Genomic DNA, 20,447 nt, shown 5'->3' with positions numbered 1-20,447 from the left:
TTGGGGAAGCTGAGACAGCAAATTTAATAAGGCTTTTTGAAATGTGTTTCATTTTTACAGTAGTAACATCACATGGAGCACCCATGTAAAAGGGGCCTCCTTAATCACAGCATTTACCATAACCTGGGTAAAGGCACTTCAGACCTGAATATCCAGGTCATTATAAAGCCAGCCCCACATGGCTCTCATAGGAAGCATATCAGCTGCTTCATCTGGGGTGCTCCACGTGCCATTTTAAAGGGGTGATGCTAGAGACAAAGGTTCCTGGATTTCCCAAGGAAAGAATCCCATCAGGAACCCACAGTATCTCCAAGCTCACACAGTAGAGTCACACTCACACTCAAAGTTTATTGCAAAGCAAAAGTACATGCAGAAGGGTTCACGGATATCCTCGCTAGAGAAGAGCACCCTGTGAATTCTTAGGGAAGGGTTTCTGTGTTGTTCTGGGATGGGGGTGTTACTCTATCTTAACTAAGGAGACGAATATTCAGAAAAAAGGGGGAGAAAGGGGGTCTTTTGGTATTCTTGCAACTGTAAGCTCTATTCTAAAAGGGGTTTTTTGGTGATTGTGGTTTTGTTTCCTTCTCAGAAAACCACACAGCTCTGAAGGGTGAGCTGATTGAAAGCGTGATTAAGCTGCTGCTGCTGTTTGTCTGCTCAGCCTGAATATCCATGAGCAGCCTCCCTGGGGCAAGTCCCTGTGCTATCCTGCCTCAGGAGGAGTTGGGAAGTTCCCTTTTTCAGGGTAAACAGACCTTATAGTGGCTTTTACTTAGTCTTCCAAGCTGGTTGTACCTTCAGGAATAACCTCCTGTGTGTCTAGATCCTACAGACCCAGCTGTATTGTTCCATAGTGAGATAGAGTTTTGTTTTGTTTTTTAATCAATACAAACATACCCCTCCACTCTGCAGTATTTAAAACCAAAGATACCACTCCTAAATTACTCACTATCACAATCACCTTAGTAAAGGTTTCTCAGAAAGCTGAGGATACCGATCTACAAAATGAAACCATTTCTTCATGTCATACCCTCTGGTTTCAGTAGATTCTTGGTTTTGCCCTTTTCCCACATTGACTGCCTTCTTATGTAACCACGAGTCCTATAGGTACTTGTTGTTCTGTGTAGTTTTTTCCTTGGGATTGGCTTTGAGGCTAGAAACTAAGCTCAGTCTCACTGAAATCAAGCTTGGTCTAGCATCAAGGTGCAGACCAGCACCCTCTTTTACTTTCACTTTAGTTATTACAGATAACACAACCAAGTGATTGAATATTTCACTTTTTTCTTATTAGCTTGCATTTCCTTATGCATCCAGAGACCCAACTCCCTGGGGGTTGGATTCACCTCTAAATCCCACTGGCAACTTTTACCTTTAGTAACTGATTACAGCACAGCTGAGTCTCCATACCATGGGTTACTATTGTAAATAGTAATATTTACAATACAATGATAAAGTTAAAACTATTTTTTCTATTCTCTAACATAACAATCAACATAGAAGACTTCTTGTGACTAAGTGTATGATTTCTCCCTATCAGCATGCAATCAATTCTGTAGCAGACACTAGCTCGGTGTCCTCTAATTCAATTTGATTCTGACACCATCTAGCTAAATGTAGCATTAGATCCAATGGGTTGAGAGTTCAGTCACCAACATTGCTCTTTCCCCACTTCTGATGCCAATCGCAAACTCCAGGCTGTTTTACCTATGCTTCTGATCAACTAGCTATGAATTGAGGTTCCCCAAACCCCCTCCTCAATCTTTAGGCTCAGTTAATTTGCTTGAGATGCTCACAGAACTCCAGGAAATACTTATTACATTACCAGTTTATTACTAGTTTATATTATTTTATTACAAATAAACAGCCAGATGAAGAGATACATAGGGTGAGGTCTGGGAGGTCGTGGAGCTTCCATGCCCTTTTGAAGCATGTCGCCCACCAGGAACCTCCATGTGTTCAGCTATCTGGAAGCTCTGGGTAGAGTGAGCAGGTGCAGAATCACTGAAAATGGCCTGGTCAGGGCAGGCGGCAGGGCTCTCCCTCACCCGTTACAGATACAGGACTAGTTTTCAGAAAGCTTGGACATAGTCCGTGGTTTTAATCCCACTAGGTCCAAGCATGTTAATGATTCCCCTCCTCTGAAAATCACTGTAAAATATTCAAAGGTAGGAAAAGATGAAGATATTGCTATCAGTAATGGAAACAGAAGAGAGTCATTCATGATTGGAAATTAGCTTTGAGAAATATCTGCCCCATTAGAAAGATGGAATTTCATTTGTTGAGCAGAGCTGCACTATCATCAGTTCCGGGGAGCAGAAAACATGTACCCATTACCAATCCCAGTGGAGGACTCTAAATGCTTCTGTCTATTGCATCTTGGTATGGGAGTCGCCAGAGAAAACACAACACAGTCAAGCACTGGATGGAGCAATGCTTTACACACATAGAGAAGAGACAAGGACTAGCTTCAGAGGTGTGCTTAGGTTCCCCATGGCTAGAGGTTCCCTCCTCCAGGAGCTGATGCAGGGCAATATGCCGAGGTGCAACCCTCTCCTGCCACCCTAGAAGGACCTCTCCCCCTCTTCCTCCAATGTGAAATACTGAAAGCTATGGGCATGCCTGGGGGCCATTACTGACACACTTAGCAGAGCAGGAACACTCCCTGAGTCTGAAACAGACAAAGATACTCCCACAGTAAGTGACAAGCCCAGCAGAGACCGAGTGGGCTCTTCATCTCTTGGAAAGGAAGTGTTCCAGGTTCAAGGCCCATTCTTATGTGACCAAGGGAGGTTAAAAGTCTATGCACATGAGACTGTCTTTCCCAACAAGGTTGAACAAAGTTCCAAGTGCATTGGCTTGTTTTGCCCCATTTCCATGAAGCACAAAGGGGATTTGAGAAGAACATTTACTCAAGTGGAAATTTAAACTGACATCTTACTTATCATACAGTTTCTATAAAGAAAGAAAACGTGGTTGAATATTAGATTAAATGGTTTAACTATGTTTCTAGTGTTGTATAAAAGCCATGAACATCCTTCATAAATGCCTATTGCTATAACGTAAAACAAAGAATATTTAAAGATACTGATAAAACGTTCACTGTTCAGAAGCTGGATTTGACACAATAAGTAAAGTTGTAATAATATCTAGTATGTACTGGATATATACCCAAAGGAATGGAAATCATCATGTCCAAGGGATACCTGCACTCCCATGTTGATCACAGCTCTATTTACAATAGCCATGATATGGAACCAACCTAAATGTCCATTAATGGATGACTGGATGAAGAAAATGTGGTGTATATACACAATGGAATACTACTCAGCCATAAAAAAAAAAAAATGAAATTCTGCCATTCACAGCAGCATAAATGAGCTTGAAGAAAATTGTGTTAGGTGAAATAAGCCAGGCCCAGAAAGAGAAATACTGTATATTCGCACTCATAAGTGGGAACTAAAATTAAATTAATTCATTAATTAATTAAAAGAAAGAGAGAAAGAAAGAAAGAAGTTGAACTTTCAGAAGGGGAGAACAGAACTGTGGTTACTAGAGGCAGGAAAGAGGGAAGGGGTGGGGGAGGGGGTAGTGAGAAATTAGTGGACACGAAACAGCTGGTTAAGAAAAATAAGTTCTATTGGTGTACAGTCAAGCTATGCATCTATAATTAACATTAATTTAGTGCATGTTATCAAATGGCTAGAAGAGAGAAGATTGGATATCCTCATCAAAAAGAAATGATTAAGCTTTGCGATGATTAACACACTAATTATCCTGATTTGCTCATCACACATGGTATACAGGTATTGTAGCAGAGAATCCTGAGCAATACCAACGCCATCTTGGATAGGTGCTCCATTCTCATTGTCAGACTACCCCTCTCTGTGTGAGAAACCATTGACCTTCTCATAGAAACAAAAACCGTTGCATAGAAACAGGAGCCATACACAGTAACTATTACATGGGAACAGGAAGCACACACAATGAAAACTTGTATGCGTGGTTGCTCTAACAGCTCATTCTTGGCCTCTGTGATCTAGCTCCCTAGCTTGCTTTGTGCACCTGGACAAACCATGTGCCAACGGGATGTGGTTTTTGCCTTTAAAAACTCCACAAGACCAAGGCCTGGGGCTGTTCTCCCTTGGTTGCTCCTTGAGAGATGGTCGCTGGCCAGTTGGAGTGAAGAAACTGCCCTTTTCTGCACAAGTGGCGTGTAAGTGCATTCTTGCAGGAGGGTGCCTCACAACATTTTGGAGGCCCCAGTGAGATTCTTTCTCTTGTGTGTATATCCCTCCAGGCACTTATCTCCTAGGAGAAGAGAGAGAAGCTGTTCCTCTTCTTCTCCCTGGAGGCTGACAGGGCACTTTACTCTCTCCCCAGGTAGGTGAGATTTCACTACGGGACAGTGCATCAATTGTTGAACTTAGTGGGAGGCTGGATGCAGCAGTAACTCCCCTAGTCCTTGGGCCCCTGAGACGTTAGTGGGCCCATTGGTAATTTGGATTTGAGACTTGCAAGTCAATAGGAATTGTGTTTCCATGTTTCTTGTTCATCTTTGTCACTGTGATTGTTGGGTCTGTGGATATCTTAGAGTAATGGGTAAGTCCTATTCTAAAGTTGCTTGCAGGTCACCCCCTTGCAGGAAATTCTTTCTCATTTTGTTTATTTTCAGAAAAAGGCCTCAGATTATGGGGGGGGGGGCAGCAGATACCTATGTTCTGTGGACCTTATGTGAATTACAATGGCCCTCCTTTAATGTAGGTTGGCCCTCCTATGGCACCATTGATTGAGACATTGCCCAGCAAGTCCAAGATGTTATTTTCGGGGATCCAGACCACCCCAACCAAATGGTATATATATATCAGTTTGGATTGAGATCATCTCAGAAATGCCACCTTGGCTTAAACAATGTCCTCAGGCTTGTGAGGGTAAGGTCCTTCTAACCAAGTCTACAGGTCAGAATCAGCAACAAAAGAAGAAGCCATCAGATCATCACTGCTCGAGGATGCCAACAGTTCTGCCGGTGACTGAGGACCTCCTCGATTTGTCTATGCCCTTATCTCCTACCTCTGTACCTTCTGCTCCCCCATTCCACCTTCTGCGCCCCTTCCTTACCTGACTCCCTGTCTTTTGTGTGTTGCCAGTTGTGTGTTTTTGTGTGTCATTAACTGTGGTCTTATATAACAAATGGGACAAAATTCCTCCAAACAGTTCTGTGGGACAACCCCCTTACATACAGGTTTGGATTGATATAATCTCTAACAAGCCGTCATGATGAAAAAGGTGCCTTAAAAAAATGTCCCAAGGTCAATGGAAATAGAACACCATCTGCGCTTTTAACTAAGCCTTCTATTTCAACTTCTCCAAAGAAGGCTTCAACCCCCACAGCACCTCCCATACTCTCTGACACCTCCGAAGATCCAATGTGGCTTTTAAAATTGAAAATAGGCTAAGAGTATTTCCTTTAATAATTTCTTCTTCCTTCTCTGGAGATTTAAAAATTTGGGGGAGGTTGATGATAAGTTAAACAGCAGTAGTTCATAACAGCAATGATTTAATCTCTGAATATACTGTAACCAAAGAAAAGAAAAAATCATATGAAGGGATGTGGTCCCCTCCTTGGAGTTGACCACATTCCAAGGCAGAGCTCCCAACATTAGCATGGAGGCTGCACCAAGGCTTATCCACAACTACATAAGGCTATGAAAAAGAATTTGAAAAACTGTTGTAGGACTGCTAGATTAGTCCCAGAATGTCAACTTCATTTTTGATTTATTGGCTTTTGTTACTTTATGTCATGCTTACCTTATTGTTAAATACAAGTTTGTTTGCATTCTTTCCATTCATGGAGAAAATGGGGAAAACATTACTTTTACATTGGTTGAAAGCATTAACTGACAGAACACTTCAGAAAAATGTGAATTAGGCAGCTAAGAAAGCATACTCTGTTCATTACTTTAAAAAATATATACAGCCTTATTAACTGCACAGTGTAACAGTTGTCAGAGTCAACATTTAGGTAAATATAAATAAAATATTTAAACGGTAGTATAAGTAGTTTTCAGGGCATACACATAGCTTTTTCCTGAAGAATTGCTCCAGCAACTTTGTTAAAAACCAATTGACCAGAACTATGGGTGCATTTCTGGACTTTCTTTGCCTGCTTCCCATACTTGGAGTGGCACTGCGTCTCCCTGCTGTTCCTCCAACCACCCCTCTCACTCCCCCACCTGATCCCGGAACTCCTTCTTTCTCGGAAAAACCTCAAGGCCTCATCTCCCTCCTGGAGACTGTTTTTCTTTACCCCCCAGCCTCTATGGGATGATTGTCAGCTGCTCCTGCAGACTCTCTTCACGCCAGAAGAACACAAGTGGATCCAGAGGGAGGCCCTGAAAACTGTCACCGGTCACGATGGCCAGCCCTCTGATGACCCTGTTCCCCTCAAAAGCATGTTCCCCTCTAACAGACCCAGGTGGGACCCAAACACGGATCAAGGTAAGAGGGCTCTCAATCTGTGTCACCAGACTCTCCTTAGGGGACTCCGCACAGCAGCCCAGAAGCCCACTGTCAAAAGTAAGTGAAACTATTCATGGGCCAAATGAGTCCCCCTGACGCTTTTCTGGAGCACCTCATAGAAGCTCCTATGGACCCTGAGGCCCCAGAAAACTGGCAGGCAATAAATATTGCCTTTGTTACCCAGTCAGCCACAGACATTAGAAAAAAGCTTTAGAGACAGAAAAAAATTTAAAGGAAAATTGTTATCTGAGCTGGTTAAAATTGCCCAGTTCTTTAATGACAGAGATAGTCCAGAAGAGAAACAAACCAAAAAGCTAGATCTTAAGGATGCCTTCTTCAGCCTCCCGCTGGCTGAGGTAAGCCAACCTCTCTTTGCCTCTGAATGGACTGACCCTGGGGGAGGGTACTCTGAACAATTAACTTGAGCTCACCTCTCCCAAGGATTTAAAAATTCCCCAACCTTATTTGATGAAGCTCTAAGCCAAGACTTCCTGCCTTATAGGAAAAAGCATCCCTAGGTCACACTATTACAATATGTAAATGACCTCCTCATGGCCACAAAGGACTGTAACACGTGCAAAGAGGCTACAGGCGATTTACTAAAAGAATTACAAGCACTGGGGTATTAAGTCTCAGCTAACAAATCTCAAGTTTGCACCCCAAAAGCCACTTACCTGGGGTACAAATTAAAGGAAAGAAAAAGAACTCTATCCGCCAGGAGAAAAAGTTAACGAGTTCGCAAATTCTTGAGGGCTATAAGCTACTGCCGACTTTGGATACCTGGGTTCACCAGGGGAAGAAATAGCCCCTTAATTTGGACTGAGGTTGAACAAAAGGCCTTTAAAAATCTAAAACAGGCACTCACCATGGCACCTACTCTAGCACTGCCAGATGTAAACAAGCCCTTCACCCTGTTTGTTGTTGAGATGTGAGGCATTGCCAAGGGGGTGCTCACTCAAGCCGTGGGACCATGGAAGAGGCCTATTACCTGCCTCTCCAAGAGGTTGAACAGTGTGGCCAGAGGATGGCCAACCTGTCTCCGAGCCATAACAGCAACTGCTTTACTGGTAAAAGAGGCCAACAAGACATATGCTTAGTGACTCCTACTCTATACAGACTCTCTTACAAAGTGCACCTGAGCGTTGGCTCACCAACTCCTGCTTCACCCAGTATCACGCTTTTCTTCTAGATCAGCCCCTAAAAACCACAGCTCTAAATCTGGCTACCCTCCTCCCAGATGACAACCCATCCGAGCCTGTCCATGACTTCCTCAAAACAATCAAGACTCTCCAAGGCCTCCGGCGGGACCTGACTAATATGCCCTGGACAGAGCCTAATGAAATGCTGTTCACTGATGGAAGCAGTTTCATCTCCAATGGAATCAGGCATGCCAGGACAGCCATGGTAACTTTAAATTGGGTCATTTGGGCTCAAGCCATAAGCCAAAGAACATCTGCTCAAAAGGCTGAACTCATAGCCCTAACACAGGCTTTAAAGCATGGAAAAGAGAGAACTGTTAACATATATACTGACAACAGATATGCTTTTGCCACTGCCCGTGTTCATGGGGCCTTATACAAACAGAGAAGACTATTAACATCGGGGAAAAAATTTTTTTAAAAAAATACTAGCCCTCTTTGAGGCCATATGGTATCCAAAAAGAGTGACCATAATACATTGTCAGGGACACCAGAAAGATAACTCGCTTGAGACCCAAGGCAATGCTGCTACAGATTTGACTGCCAAAGAGGCCACATTAAAACCAGTGGGGCCATTTGACTCTTTAACAGTCGTTCTGGCACCTCAATTGCTGCTGACTCACCATTATACTAAAGAAGAAGTAGAACATGCTAAGATCTTAAAAGCCTCCAACAATGCCAAGAATTAGAAAATTCTGCCAGACCACAGGACTTATTTGCCACAGGCTCTAGGCAGATGGCTGATTAAACAGATATATCAAGGAACACACCTTGGATCCACAAAATTAACTGAACTTTTAAAAAAATATTATTACATCCAAGATCTTGACAAAATAACAAAAGACATTGTTACCAGATATGAAATTTGTTCAAAAGTAAATCCAGGGCCAAAATCAAGGCTGCCCATTGGAACCAGAACACAACGAACCAACCCTGGTGAACACTGGGAAATCGACTGCACCGAGGTAAAACCTGGACAATATGGGTATTGCTATCTTTTGGTGTTCACAGACACTTTTTCTGGATGAGTAGAAGTCTTTCCTACCAAAACTGAAACCGCTCAGATAACGCTAAAAAATTGTTACAAGAAATTGTCCCCAGATTCGGCCTACCTGTAACCTTGGGGTCTGACAATAGGCCAGCTTTCACAGCCCAAATTTCCCAATTATTAGCTAAAACATTAAAAATAAGTTGGAATTTACATTATATTTATAGGCCACAAAGTTCAGCACAGGTAGAACGAATGAATGGGACTTTAAAAGAAACACTTACCAAATTAAAACTAGATACGGGTGAGAACTGGGTGGGCCTCCTTCCCTTTGCCCTTCTAAGGGCTAAATGCACCCCTACTTACAAGGAATTATACCCTCTCTGTTGCCCTGCGTCAAAGATGATAAACTTGCTGAAATCACTAACCAGTCTCTTCAGGCCCTCCAACAGGTACTATGCCAGATTCACCCCTTGGTCAGAGAGGCCTACCCACTGACAAAAGCAATTGGTCAATTCTGCAAAAAGGCCTCCTGGAATTTGAGAGGGGTTACATTGAATCTATCGATCAATTTGGGAAGAATTGACATCTTAACAATATTGTCTTCTAGTCCATGAACATGAAATGTCTCTACATTTATTTAGATTGTCTTTAATTTCTATTAGCAGTATTTTGTAGTTTTCAACAGACAAATCTTGCATGCTTTTGTTAAATTTGTCCTAACCATTTTAGTCTCCTCAATGCTGTTGTGAATGAAATTGTTAAGTTCATTTTCAGACTGTTCATTGCTAGTATGTATTAGTACAATTGCTTTTTTCATTTTAATCTCAGGTCCTCAAACTTGCCAAACATGTTTAGTTCTAGTAGCTTTTTGTATGGATTCCTCAGTATTTTCTACACACAGGACCATACCATCGATGGATAAAGACAGTTTTCCTCGTTCCTTTCCAATCTGGACCCCCTTCTTTGTCATGAGCAGACTGGCTGGCATACAATGCTGACCCCATACAATGCTGCATAAAAGTGGCAAGAGTGGGCATGCTTGCCTTATTCCTCAGTTTATGGGAAAAGCATCCAGTCTTTCACCATTCAGTATGTTAGCTGTGGGCTTTTTGTAGATGCGCTTTATTACATTGAGAGAGGTGCTTCTTTCTATTCCTTGTTTATTGAGAGCTTTTCCAATTAAATAACAATTTTAAAATGTAAAGTGCTTTGATAGAAAGATTTATCCCAAGTGGTCAATCTGACAATGTTGTAAAAAGCTAATTTTTTCCTCTGTGCTGCGGTCATTGTGTCCTACACAGAGGCTGGACCTATCTGAATGCGCAGCAGCAGCTGCACCCATACATAATCCATGTAATCAGACTAACAAGGTGGATTATATATGGCTCTAGGGAAAACCTGTTGCTTTTATACTAATCACTCCGGAGTAATAAAAGACAGTCTCTCCCTGATCCAAAGAAGGTTAAGAGAAAAAAAGAGTTAAAAAACGGAGACCACAACTGATATGAAACCTTATTCTCCTGGTCTCCTTGGCTAACAACTCTCCTTACTGCCTTAGCCAGTCCCTTGCTTTTAATCCTGCTGTTCTTCATGATAGGCCCTTCTGCCCTCCCCTGTCTTACTAAATATATCAAACAAAGAGTTCAATCAGTGAAGTTAATGGTTTTAAGAACTCGCTATAACAGATTAAACACAAGTGAGTCTAGGATTTGACTAACGTACATAAAACCAGTGGGGAATGTAGCAGAGAATCCTGAGCAATACCAATGCCATCTTGGATAGGTGCTCCATTCTCATTGTCAGTTTACACCCCCCCCCCTTCTGCATGAAAAACCGCTGACCTTCTCATAGAAACAAAAACCGTTGCATAGAAACAGGAGCCATACACAGTGAACTGTTACATGGGAACAGGAACCATACACAATGAAAACTTGTATGCTCGATTGCTCTAATGGCTCATTTTTGGCTTCTATAACCTAGCTACCTAGCTTGCTTTGTGCACCTGGACAAACCATGTGCCAACAGGATGTGGGTTTTGCCTTTAAAAACCCCACAAGACCAAGGCCTGGGGCTGTTCTCCCTTGGTTGCTCCTTGAGAGACAGTCGCTGGCCAGCTGGAGTGAAGAAACTGCCCTTTTCTAAGCACAAGTGGCATGTAAGTGCATTCTTGCAGGATGGTGCCTCACAACAGTATCGATATTCAGCTCTGTACCTCACAAATATGTATAATCAATTATGCTTCAGTTAAAAAATACAAATAAAAACATCTAGTGTTTTCTGTGGTTAAAGAAAATGAGAATTTTTATCAAACTTAGAATAACAGCAGCAGATCATAGATGTCACTGAGAATTATCCCAGATGTTAATGTTTGTTTAGAAAAAGAGAAATAGAATTAAAGTCATAATTCATTTCAGGAAGCTTGGAGGAGAAGAGAGATTTGTAACGGAAGAAGAAAATAATGTATATAAAATAAATGTTGATATTTCTTTAACAGGGAATAGAGAGATTGTGTCAGAGATCCCTCTCCTCTCACCCTCATTGCCTCTGAAAGTCTTTGGAATAAGACACCAACCCTGGGAACAGAAAGGGGCTGAGCACCAGAAAGGTAAATGAATCCACCGGGCAAACGAGGGTGGCAAAAAAGACTCATCTTCTGATGTAAATATTTACATAAAATCACATACCTGTCACATCTCAGCATTGGAATTCTCAGTCTAATTAGCATAATTTACACAAACATAATTTTTTATTGAAACATAGTTGATTGTACATATCTGTGGGGTACAGAGTTGAATATCAATACTAGTGTGCAATATGTGATGTTCAAATCAGGATAAATAATATATTCAACATTATACAATGTATTTTTTTGTGGCCCTTTACCAATTCTTCCCTTATCTCCTCCTTCCCCCTTTCCCACCTCTGGTAACCTCAGTTCTGTTCTCTCCTTTTCACAGTTCAGCGTATCATTGTTGTATCTTTCTTTCCTTAATTTATTTACACAAACGTAATTTTAAAACGATTTAGCATACTTGTTTATTTTCAGCGGCTGGCCTAAGGGGATCTCAGTCCTTGGCCTTGGTGTTACAACACCGTGCCCTAACCAACAGAACTAACCCGCCAGCCAGTTTAGCATACTGAAATCGTTAATTAGATGATCCGATTCTCTGGAAGCAAGCCTTAATGTTCCCAGCGTGATCACCCTAAACTTATCAGTCCACCACCCACCCAGCTTGGGGTTTCCCAGACAACTGCAGAACAGAATAATATTTATATAATACATGCACTAACATTTGTTTAAAAGCCCTTTTTGTTTAAATGGATGGTTCTTAAACCTTGCCATGCTTCAGAATCAGGTGGATGGTTTCTTATAACATAGATTTCTGTGTCCCTGGGGTTTGAGGGTTTGCAAGGATGCTGCTGATCACAGGACCTCAATTTTAGGAATCTCAGCAATAGATGATTTTAATTGTTTATGTGGAATTAATTTATAATATATTGGGCCCATGGAAGTAAGTGCTTGCCTAAGACTGCCCCAAATTACTAACATAAAATCAAAGCAGGAGAGCAATTTCCTGTTGGGTGGAGTCTGGCAGAGTTAGGTAACGTGGGTGGGACACAGGCGTGAGGCCCCGCCCCTTCCTCTCGGGACCGCCCACCGTCGATTTCAACCCACCCCATCCTTTCCTGCTGACATTTTCTTGGAAAGTCCAGAGCAGTCTGTCTGACCTGCCTGTGCCTGGTGCTTACAGCGTCCTGCGACCTGGAAGTAGCTTCAGAGGACGGAAGGACAGAACACTCAGGTAAGTGGATCTCTGTCTGTCTCATTTGTTTATTCCCATGTTTTTTGTTTTTCGTTGTTTTTTTTTAAACAGGCACACACCACACACAAATACACACACACACCCTGCTACTCTCCATTTCTGGGGTCAGAAAAGGGGAAGGGAGCTGCAGGTTTCCCAGCCATGTCTGCATCTGAGAAGAGTGGGGTCACGTCTGGCTCCTTCCATGAGGGGTCCCCCAGCCCTGACTCCCCAAACCACATGCCAGGCTCACCCAGCAACTCACCCACCATGGGCAGCTCTTCTCCAGCAAGACTGGTTTACATTCCAGACTCCCCCAGGGACTTACCACGTTCACCACCATCATCACCAATGTCCCACAACTTCACACATTTCTCTCCAAACCACACTGGACAATCACTAAATCCACTGTGTTCTGCTGTATCTTTCACTGGGGTTTTTTTTTTTTTTTTTTTTTGTCGTTTTTTCGTGACCGGCACTCAGCCAGTGAGTGCACTGGTCAGTCCTATATAGGATCCGAACCCGCAGCGGGAGCGTTGCCGCGCTCCCAGCGCAGCACTCTACCAAGTGCGCCACGGGCTCGGCCCTCACTGGGGTTTTTTATTCAGAGTCACCACGCTCATCAACAATATACCACATCTTCTTACTTTCATCTCCAAGCAGTTCACCCACATCCCTCAGGGCCTCTCCCATGTCTCCCAGTTACTCTTCAACCTTCCCCAGACTTCTGGGCAAATCAGCCCACCACACCCAGGAAACACACAGTAAATCACAGACTTCACAGGATTCCTCCCCCATGTCTCTTGGCTCTTCACCCCCAGCCCTCAGAAATTCTCCTCTATCTCCTGGCTACTCACCAACTATCCCCAGGTATCTGCTAAAGTCAGCCCATCACACCCAGGAAACGCCTTATGACTCACAGAGCCCATTATGTTCCTTCCCCAACTCCCCCATCTCTTCACCCGCAGCCCACAGGGACTCACCCACGTCTCCCAGCTACTCTCCAACACCTCTCAGATTCCTTCAGGAGTCAGCCCACCACACCCAGGAGGCCTCTAGTAACTCACAGACCTCACTGGGTGTCTCTCTCATGTCTCCCATATCTTTACCCTCAGCCTTTTGGGATACTCCCGCTCCAGCTATCTATGCTCCAACCTTCTCCACATTCCTTCAGGAGTCAGAGCGCCACACTCAGGAAACACCTGGTAACTCACAGACCTCACCAGATTATTCCCCCAGGAATAATCTCTCATCTACACAGCAGCGGCTCCGAGATATTCTTCAGTGGCCGCACACTCATCTTGTGTCTCACTGGGACACTCAGGGCCTCACAGCCACTCTAGGATGTGGCCAAACTACTGCCCAGCATGATCCAGTGTCTTGCGCATATCCTCATGTTTCTGATCAGGCACACACACCAGGAGCAGAAGAGACCTGACTGCATTCCGCCCTCACACACGTGTGCCCTTCTACTTGCTACTGTCACACACTTGCTCACAGAAGAGACACCTCTAATGGCCAACATCACCTCCCAGGACATTGTCACCCCTCATCTGGGCAGTGTGACCCTCCTGACTGCCAAAGAAGTGGCTGCAGGCAACCATGCCAGCGGGATCCCCCAGCCTGTCCGCATCCCTGTGGGCAACACTGCTGGTGACAGCGCTAGCGTGACTCAACTGCCTGGCAGTAACACTGTTAGCGTGAACCCCAGCTTGAGATCTCTTGTTTATATATATGACCATTTTCCCTCACTCTGTTTCATTCAGTCACACCACTTCTCATTCTTTGTTTCTACCTTAACTTTTTGCCTTTCTTCCCTCCTCACTTTGTCTATGGCTGTCCCAATGTTGAAGCCCTCCATACAATTCATCCATTGAAAGTGCACAGATCAATGGTTTTTAGTATATTTAGTATACATCGTTGTGCAGCCACCCCCACAGTCAATTTTAGAACATTTTTATCACCTCAGAAAGAAACCACGTCACCACTAGTAGTCACTCATTCTGTCTCCAAATCCCAGCCCCACCTTCAGCCCTACATAACAACTAATCTACAGTCTCTCTCTCTAGATTTGCCCATTCTGGACATTTTATATAAGTGGAATCCTACAATATGTGAACTTTTGAGACTGGCTTCTTTCACTTAGCATAATTTTTTCAAGGTTCATTCACATTCCAGCACATACCACAACTTCATTTCATTTTTATTTTTTATTTTTGGCAGCTGGCCAGTGTGGGGATCCAAACCCTTGACCTAGGTGTTACAACACCACATTCTAACCAACTGAGCTAAGCAGCCAGCCCTATTTCATTTTTGCTGTGTGAATATACCCCTTTTCATCTATCCATGTATCAGTTGATGGGCATTGGGTTGTTTCCACTTTGGGGTACTATGAATAATGCTGCTAGGAACATTCATGTACGTGATTTTGTGTGGACATATGCTTTCTCTTGGGACATACCTAGGAGGGGAATTGCTGGGTAATATGGAAACTCTGTTTAACAATTTGAAGAACTGCCAGACTGTTGTTCATTTGTCTTTAGCATTTGCCGTTGCCACCAGCAGCGTAGGAAGGTTACAACTTCTCCATATCTTGGTCAATACTTGCTAGTATCTGTATTTTGGTTATGACTGTCCTACTGAGTGTGAAGTGGTATCATTGTTGTTGTGACTTGCGGGTTCCTGATGGCTAATGGTGCTGAGCCGTCATTTCATGTGCTTATTGTCCTTTGCGCATCTTCTTTAGAGAAATGTTTATTCAAATCCCTTTAAATATTGGGTTGTCTGTTCATTATTGAGTTGTAAGAATTCCTTATATATTCTAAAAGCAAGTCCTCTATCAGATATATGATTTACAAATACTTTCTCCCATTCTGTGATTGTCTTCTCACTTTCTTGGTGGTATCATTTGAAAGACAAAAGTTTTTAATTTTGATAAAGTACAATTAATGTATTTTTTTTCTTGTGGTTTTGGTGTCATATCTAAGAAGCCTTTGTCTAATCCAAGCTTATGAAGATTTATTCTTACATTTTCTTCTACTCACCTAGGCTGTATGGTATAGCCTATTGCCCCTAGGCTACAACCCCCTAGAGCATGTTACTGTACCGAATACTGTAGGCAACTGTAACACAATGTAACTATTTGTGTATATAATCCTATCTAAGCATAGGAAAGGTACAGTAAAATGTGGTATAGATTAAAAACTCGTATACCCTATATAGGGCACTTATTATGAATGGAGCTTGCAGGACTAGAAGTTGCTTTGGGTGAGTCAGTGAGTTGTGAGTGAATGTGAAGGCCTAGGACATTACTGTACACTACTGCAGACTTCATAAACACTGTACACTTAGGCTACACTAGATTAATAAAACTATTTTTCTTTCTTCAATCAGAAATTAACTTTAGCTTACTTTAATATTTTTACTTTATAAACTTCTTTTTAAATTTTTTGACTCTTTTGTAATAACATAGCTTAAAACACAAACACATTGAACAGCACAGGTATGAAAAAATATTTTCTTTCTTTATATCCTTATTCTATAGCTTTTTTCTATTTTTACACATTAAAAAAAATTTTGTCTTTTATTGAAAACTAATACACAAACACACACATTATCCTAGGCCTACACGGGTCAGGATCACTGGTATCACTGCCTTCCACCTCCACAGCTTGTCCTGCTGGAAGGTCCTGAGGGGCAATAACATGCATGGAGCTCTCATCTCCTGTGATAACAATGCCTTCTTCTAGAATACCTCCCGAAGGACCTGCCTGAAGCTGTTTTACAGTTAACTTTTTCTAATAAGTAGAAGAAGTTCACTCTAAAACAATAATTAAATAGTATAGTAAATACATAACCTAGTAACATAGTTGTTTATTATCAAGTATTATACACTGCACATAATTGTTATGTGCTATACTTTTATATGACTGACAGTGCAGGTTACTTTACACCAACATCACCACAAACACATGAATAATGCATTGTGCTGACATTACAAAGGCTACTGTCACAGGGCAATAGGAGTTTTTCAGCTCCATTATAATCTTGTGGGACCACCATCATAGATGCAGTCTGCCAGTTGGGTATATTGTGTGTCTTGTTACTGTACTACTTTCTGGTGGTTTGTAGGCCTACCTCATAGTTTCCTTTCACACGTATCTGAATCAGTTCTTAAAAACTCGTCTGCGTATCTCCAAAGTTCATTGTGGAATTCCTTCCTCTCCAGTATCGTGCCCCACGAATTTTAAACTCCTTGCTCTCCCTGAACCAATACCTGCTTCTCAACTGACTGAGACTGCTGGGCTCTCTTTGGGTATGTACTCCCTGCTCTGCAGCATGAAAACTGCCACTAGACTGTGAGCTGGAGAAATGACTCACCTCATTTGTTACCTTTCTCTTAAGGATTAGAAGCCTGCTCTGCCTATTGTCTAATGTGTGAAAACTTACTCTGTATATTTTGTGATTGTTTAGAATAGGAGGGTAAGTCTGGACCCTCTTACTACATTATGAACTGATGCAGAAGGGAGATCTTAGTTTCTAAAATGAAAAATGGGAATAATAACTGCTACTTATGCAGCACCACCTCAGTTGAACCTGTTCTAGGATTTGCTAAAATTACCATGCTTCCTCCCCTCTAGACAGGACTACTCTTAGTTGCAGTGAGCTGGAAATGTTTGGCCACTAAGGCAGAGTCCTGTTGATGGAGTTCACCCTCCTTGGTCCTGCAAATTATAAGGCCCAAGGGGTAAATATTACCTGCCCTACTGCCTCCAGCATTCACTCAAGGTGAAATGTCAATCCCAAAGAGCTGGCTTGATCACTCAGTGACTGTTTGCATGTGGGTTTAACAACACTAAGGTTTTAAATACTCCATGCATAGTGTGTATGTAGGGTGTGTAGGTACCTTTCTCTGAAGTAAGGGAGACATCCCTTAACTGCAGACCAAGATCCTTCACAATGGGGAGAACTAACTGCATTACCTTTCCTAAAATCATTCTGGCTCTGAGAACCAGGAAAAGCCAAGAACAACAGGGAGAAAAACATATGTGCATGGAGTCAGCTCTGTGACACAGTAGCAAATGCTAGACCAGACCTGCAGCTGACTCACTGCTGACTAGGAAGCAATCAAGGCCAAAATACTTGTACACATAAACTCTGGGAGCCTGGAATATGGCCATTTCAGGAAACACCTATGCAAGATGAACAGATGAAAATGTGTGGGTACAAGGACTGAACAAAGACATTACAAGAATAGATGGATGTGGAAAAGCACCAACTTAAAATACTGAAAAGTATCATCATTTTAAAATAAAAACAAAAAAGATGGGAAGCAGTAATAATTCTGAAGACCTTACCTTCGACAACTGAAACTAAGACAAAAGCAATTTTGTCACAGAGGACAGAACAAGAGAAGGCTCCAACACTTGTCAAATGAAGTTTCAAAGAGAACTTCATAAAAGCAGTAGAACATTTCAAGAGGTCATTGCTGAGAATTCTACACAACCTAGGGACTATTGTCAGCCCTCTGTACTGGTGGAGGACTGCTTTCAGCATCCCCTCCCCACCCTCTCCCCTGCCCTTTACAGATACCAAAGTCCTCAGACAATCATGTACCCTTTGTAAGACAGCCTCATATTTGTATCTAACCTACACATATCCTCCCATATAAATTATCTCTAGATTTCTCATAATACCCAATAAAATGTAAAAATTTTTGTAAATAGTGGTTATACTGCATTGTATTACTTTTTATTGTTGTATTGCTATTTTTTGCTTGTTTTGTTTGTTTTTGAATATTTTTTATTCCTAGTTGGTTGAATCCACAGATGAGGATCCTGCAAATACTGCTGACTGTATCAATATCCTCAGATCAAAAGCATCCTCTGAGAACTGAACAAGAAAATTCCATAGCTTGGATTACTCTACAAAGAAACCATATATCATCAACAAAATTCTCTCTGGCAAGAAGAAAATGCCAGAAGAAAATGAAGTGCTTCAAAATGCTTTGGAAAAATCAGCCTAAAATTGTCTTCCTCAGACAAGCTACTATTTATAAATAAGTGACCACTGAGAACACTTTCAGGCACACCAGGTCTAAGAAGGTCACCACACACACACTGCTGTTAAGGAAATGCTAAAGGATATATTCTTCAACAAGAAAAATGAACATAGAAGACATAGGAAAAAATAAACAATGGTGAACACAAAACCCCCAGAAGTAGTCAAACTCTTGACTGTATTTTGCTTTGTACTATGTTAAGCTTTTACGTATTTCCATATGTTAGTTTTATTGGTCTTTTTTTGTTTGTTTTTCTAACATCACTGTGGGTCCTCATGTTCATTTTGAGTCTTTCTCCTTTGATAAAGTCATTTAGTGCTGGCCAGTTAGCTCAGTTGATCAGAACATGGTGCTGATAACAGCAAGATTTGACAACAGCATAGTTTGATTTCTGTACTGGCCAGCTATAAAAATAAATAATTAATTAATTAAAATTAAAAATTAAAAGCTATATAACCTTTCTATTTTATTCTGACGACTTTTTTTCTGTGTCCCACAGTTTTCGGCATTAAGCGGTCTCAGGTAATGCTTACAGGATGGTTTAAAAATTCAGTTTTGATTTACTCTCTGAAAAACTGGTGCTAGGACAGTATTTCTTAACTTCCAGGTACAGAAAACATTCTCTGTATACATATATCATTTGCATAAAAGTTTTGTCTGTGTAAAATTTACAGTCACTCACATATACACACGTACTCACTAAGAAACTTTTTTGCAGTGACACAAATTGCACATTGTCAATGAAATTTTCAACTTCTACTAAAGAAATTTCTTTGCAATAAAGCATTTCTGAAACTCGAAATCTTCAGAGCCCTAATTTTTAGCCCACTTGTCTTTATATTCATTGGTATAGCCATGACTCCTTGCCTTCAAAGTAAGATTCAACTCACTTAGTGAAAATTACCTACTTGTATATAACATTCACATTGATTTTATCTTTAATTTGGGGCAAAAGAAGCCTATTTAGGTCCTACTGTTAAGTGAGAGTTTTTCACAATTTTATGCCTTCCCTCAAAGCCAATGCATGGAGAACACTTGCTGTTCCTCTATCTGTGCATTCATGAACTGACTGCAGATTTTCCTGGGATGGGGAGTCAGTTTTCCAGCCATCAACAACTGTTCCCCCAGACCTTCTGTCACTGCCAGGCATGGTATGCCTTGGCTTAATCCTCACAGAGATGGCTCCACTTAGGGTCATCTCATTGGGACAGAAATTTACTAAGGGTAACCTCTATTAGATGTCACTTTAGGGTGTCCCTCCTTTCTCCAGGGAATTTACCTCTATTCCCTAATCTCTCAGTTCTGCTCTCAGCTTATTGTTTATTACCTTTCTGTGATTAGAGTCTTCAGGCACAGGATTACAATTCATGATTCAGGGACAAAAGTCAGAAAGACATGATTGAATCTTAAAAATCAAAGAGTAACTACAAAGCTTGCTTCACTAAAAGCATTCTTGCAAGCTTAATTTAGGTGATGAGCACTTATCCAGGGCAACACCCTCCCAGTCAAGAGTACTCTCACATTAGAGAACATACCCCAGAGAAAAGAGACAATACTACATGGGAGAGGCAAAAAAAACAACTTGAGGGGGATAAAGTGGGGGAAAAAAGCAAATGAAGGAGTCAGGCCTGTTGATTCTCACGACATTTGAAGATATAAATTCCCACCTCATACTTCTCTCAAGCAGAGACTTTTAAATAATCAGAATAATTAGTAAAAGAAACTGGGCAACAGTGGGTCAAGTATATAAAGGTTAATTCTCTCCTATAAGAGAATTCAAGATACGCATTCCTCTGCTAGGCAAGTTCATTTCAGCTTCTTTCTCCTCCACACTGCGGCTTCTATCCTCAAAGTAACCTCTTGATTCAAGATGGCAT

The sequence above is a fragment of the Cynocephalus volans genome, chromosome 10 (genome assembly GCF_027409185.1).
Source record: "Cynocephalus volans isolate mCynVol1 chromosome 10, mCynVol1.pri, whole genome shotgun sequence".
Lineage (NCBI taxonomy): Eukaryota > Metazoa > Chordata > Mammalia > Dermoptera > Cynocephalidae > Cynocephalus > Cynocephalus volans.
Note: the sequence above shows the minus strand (reverse complement) of the source record.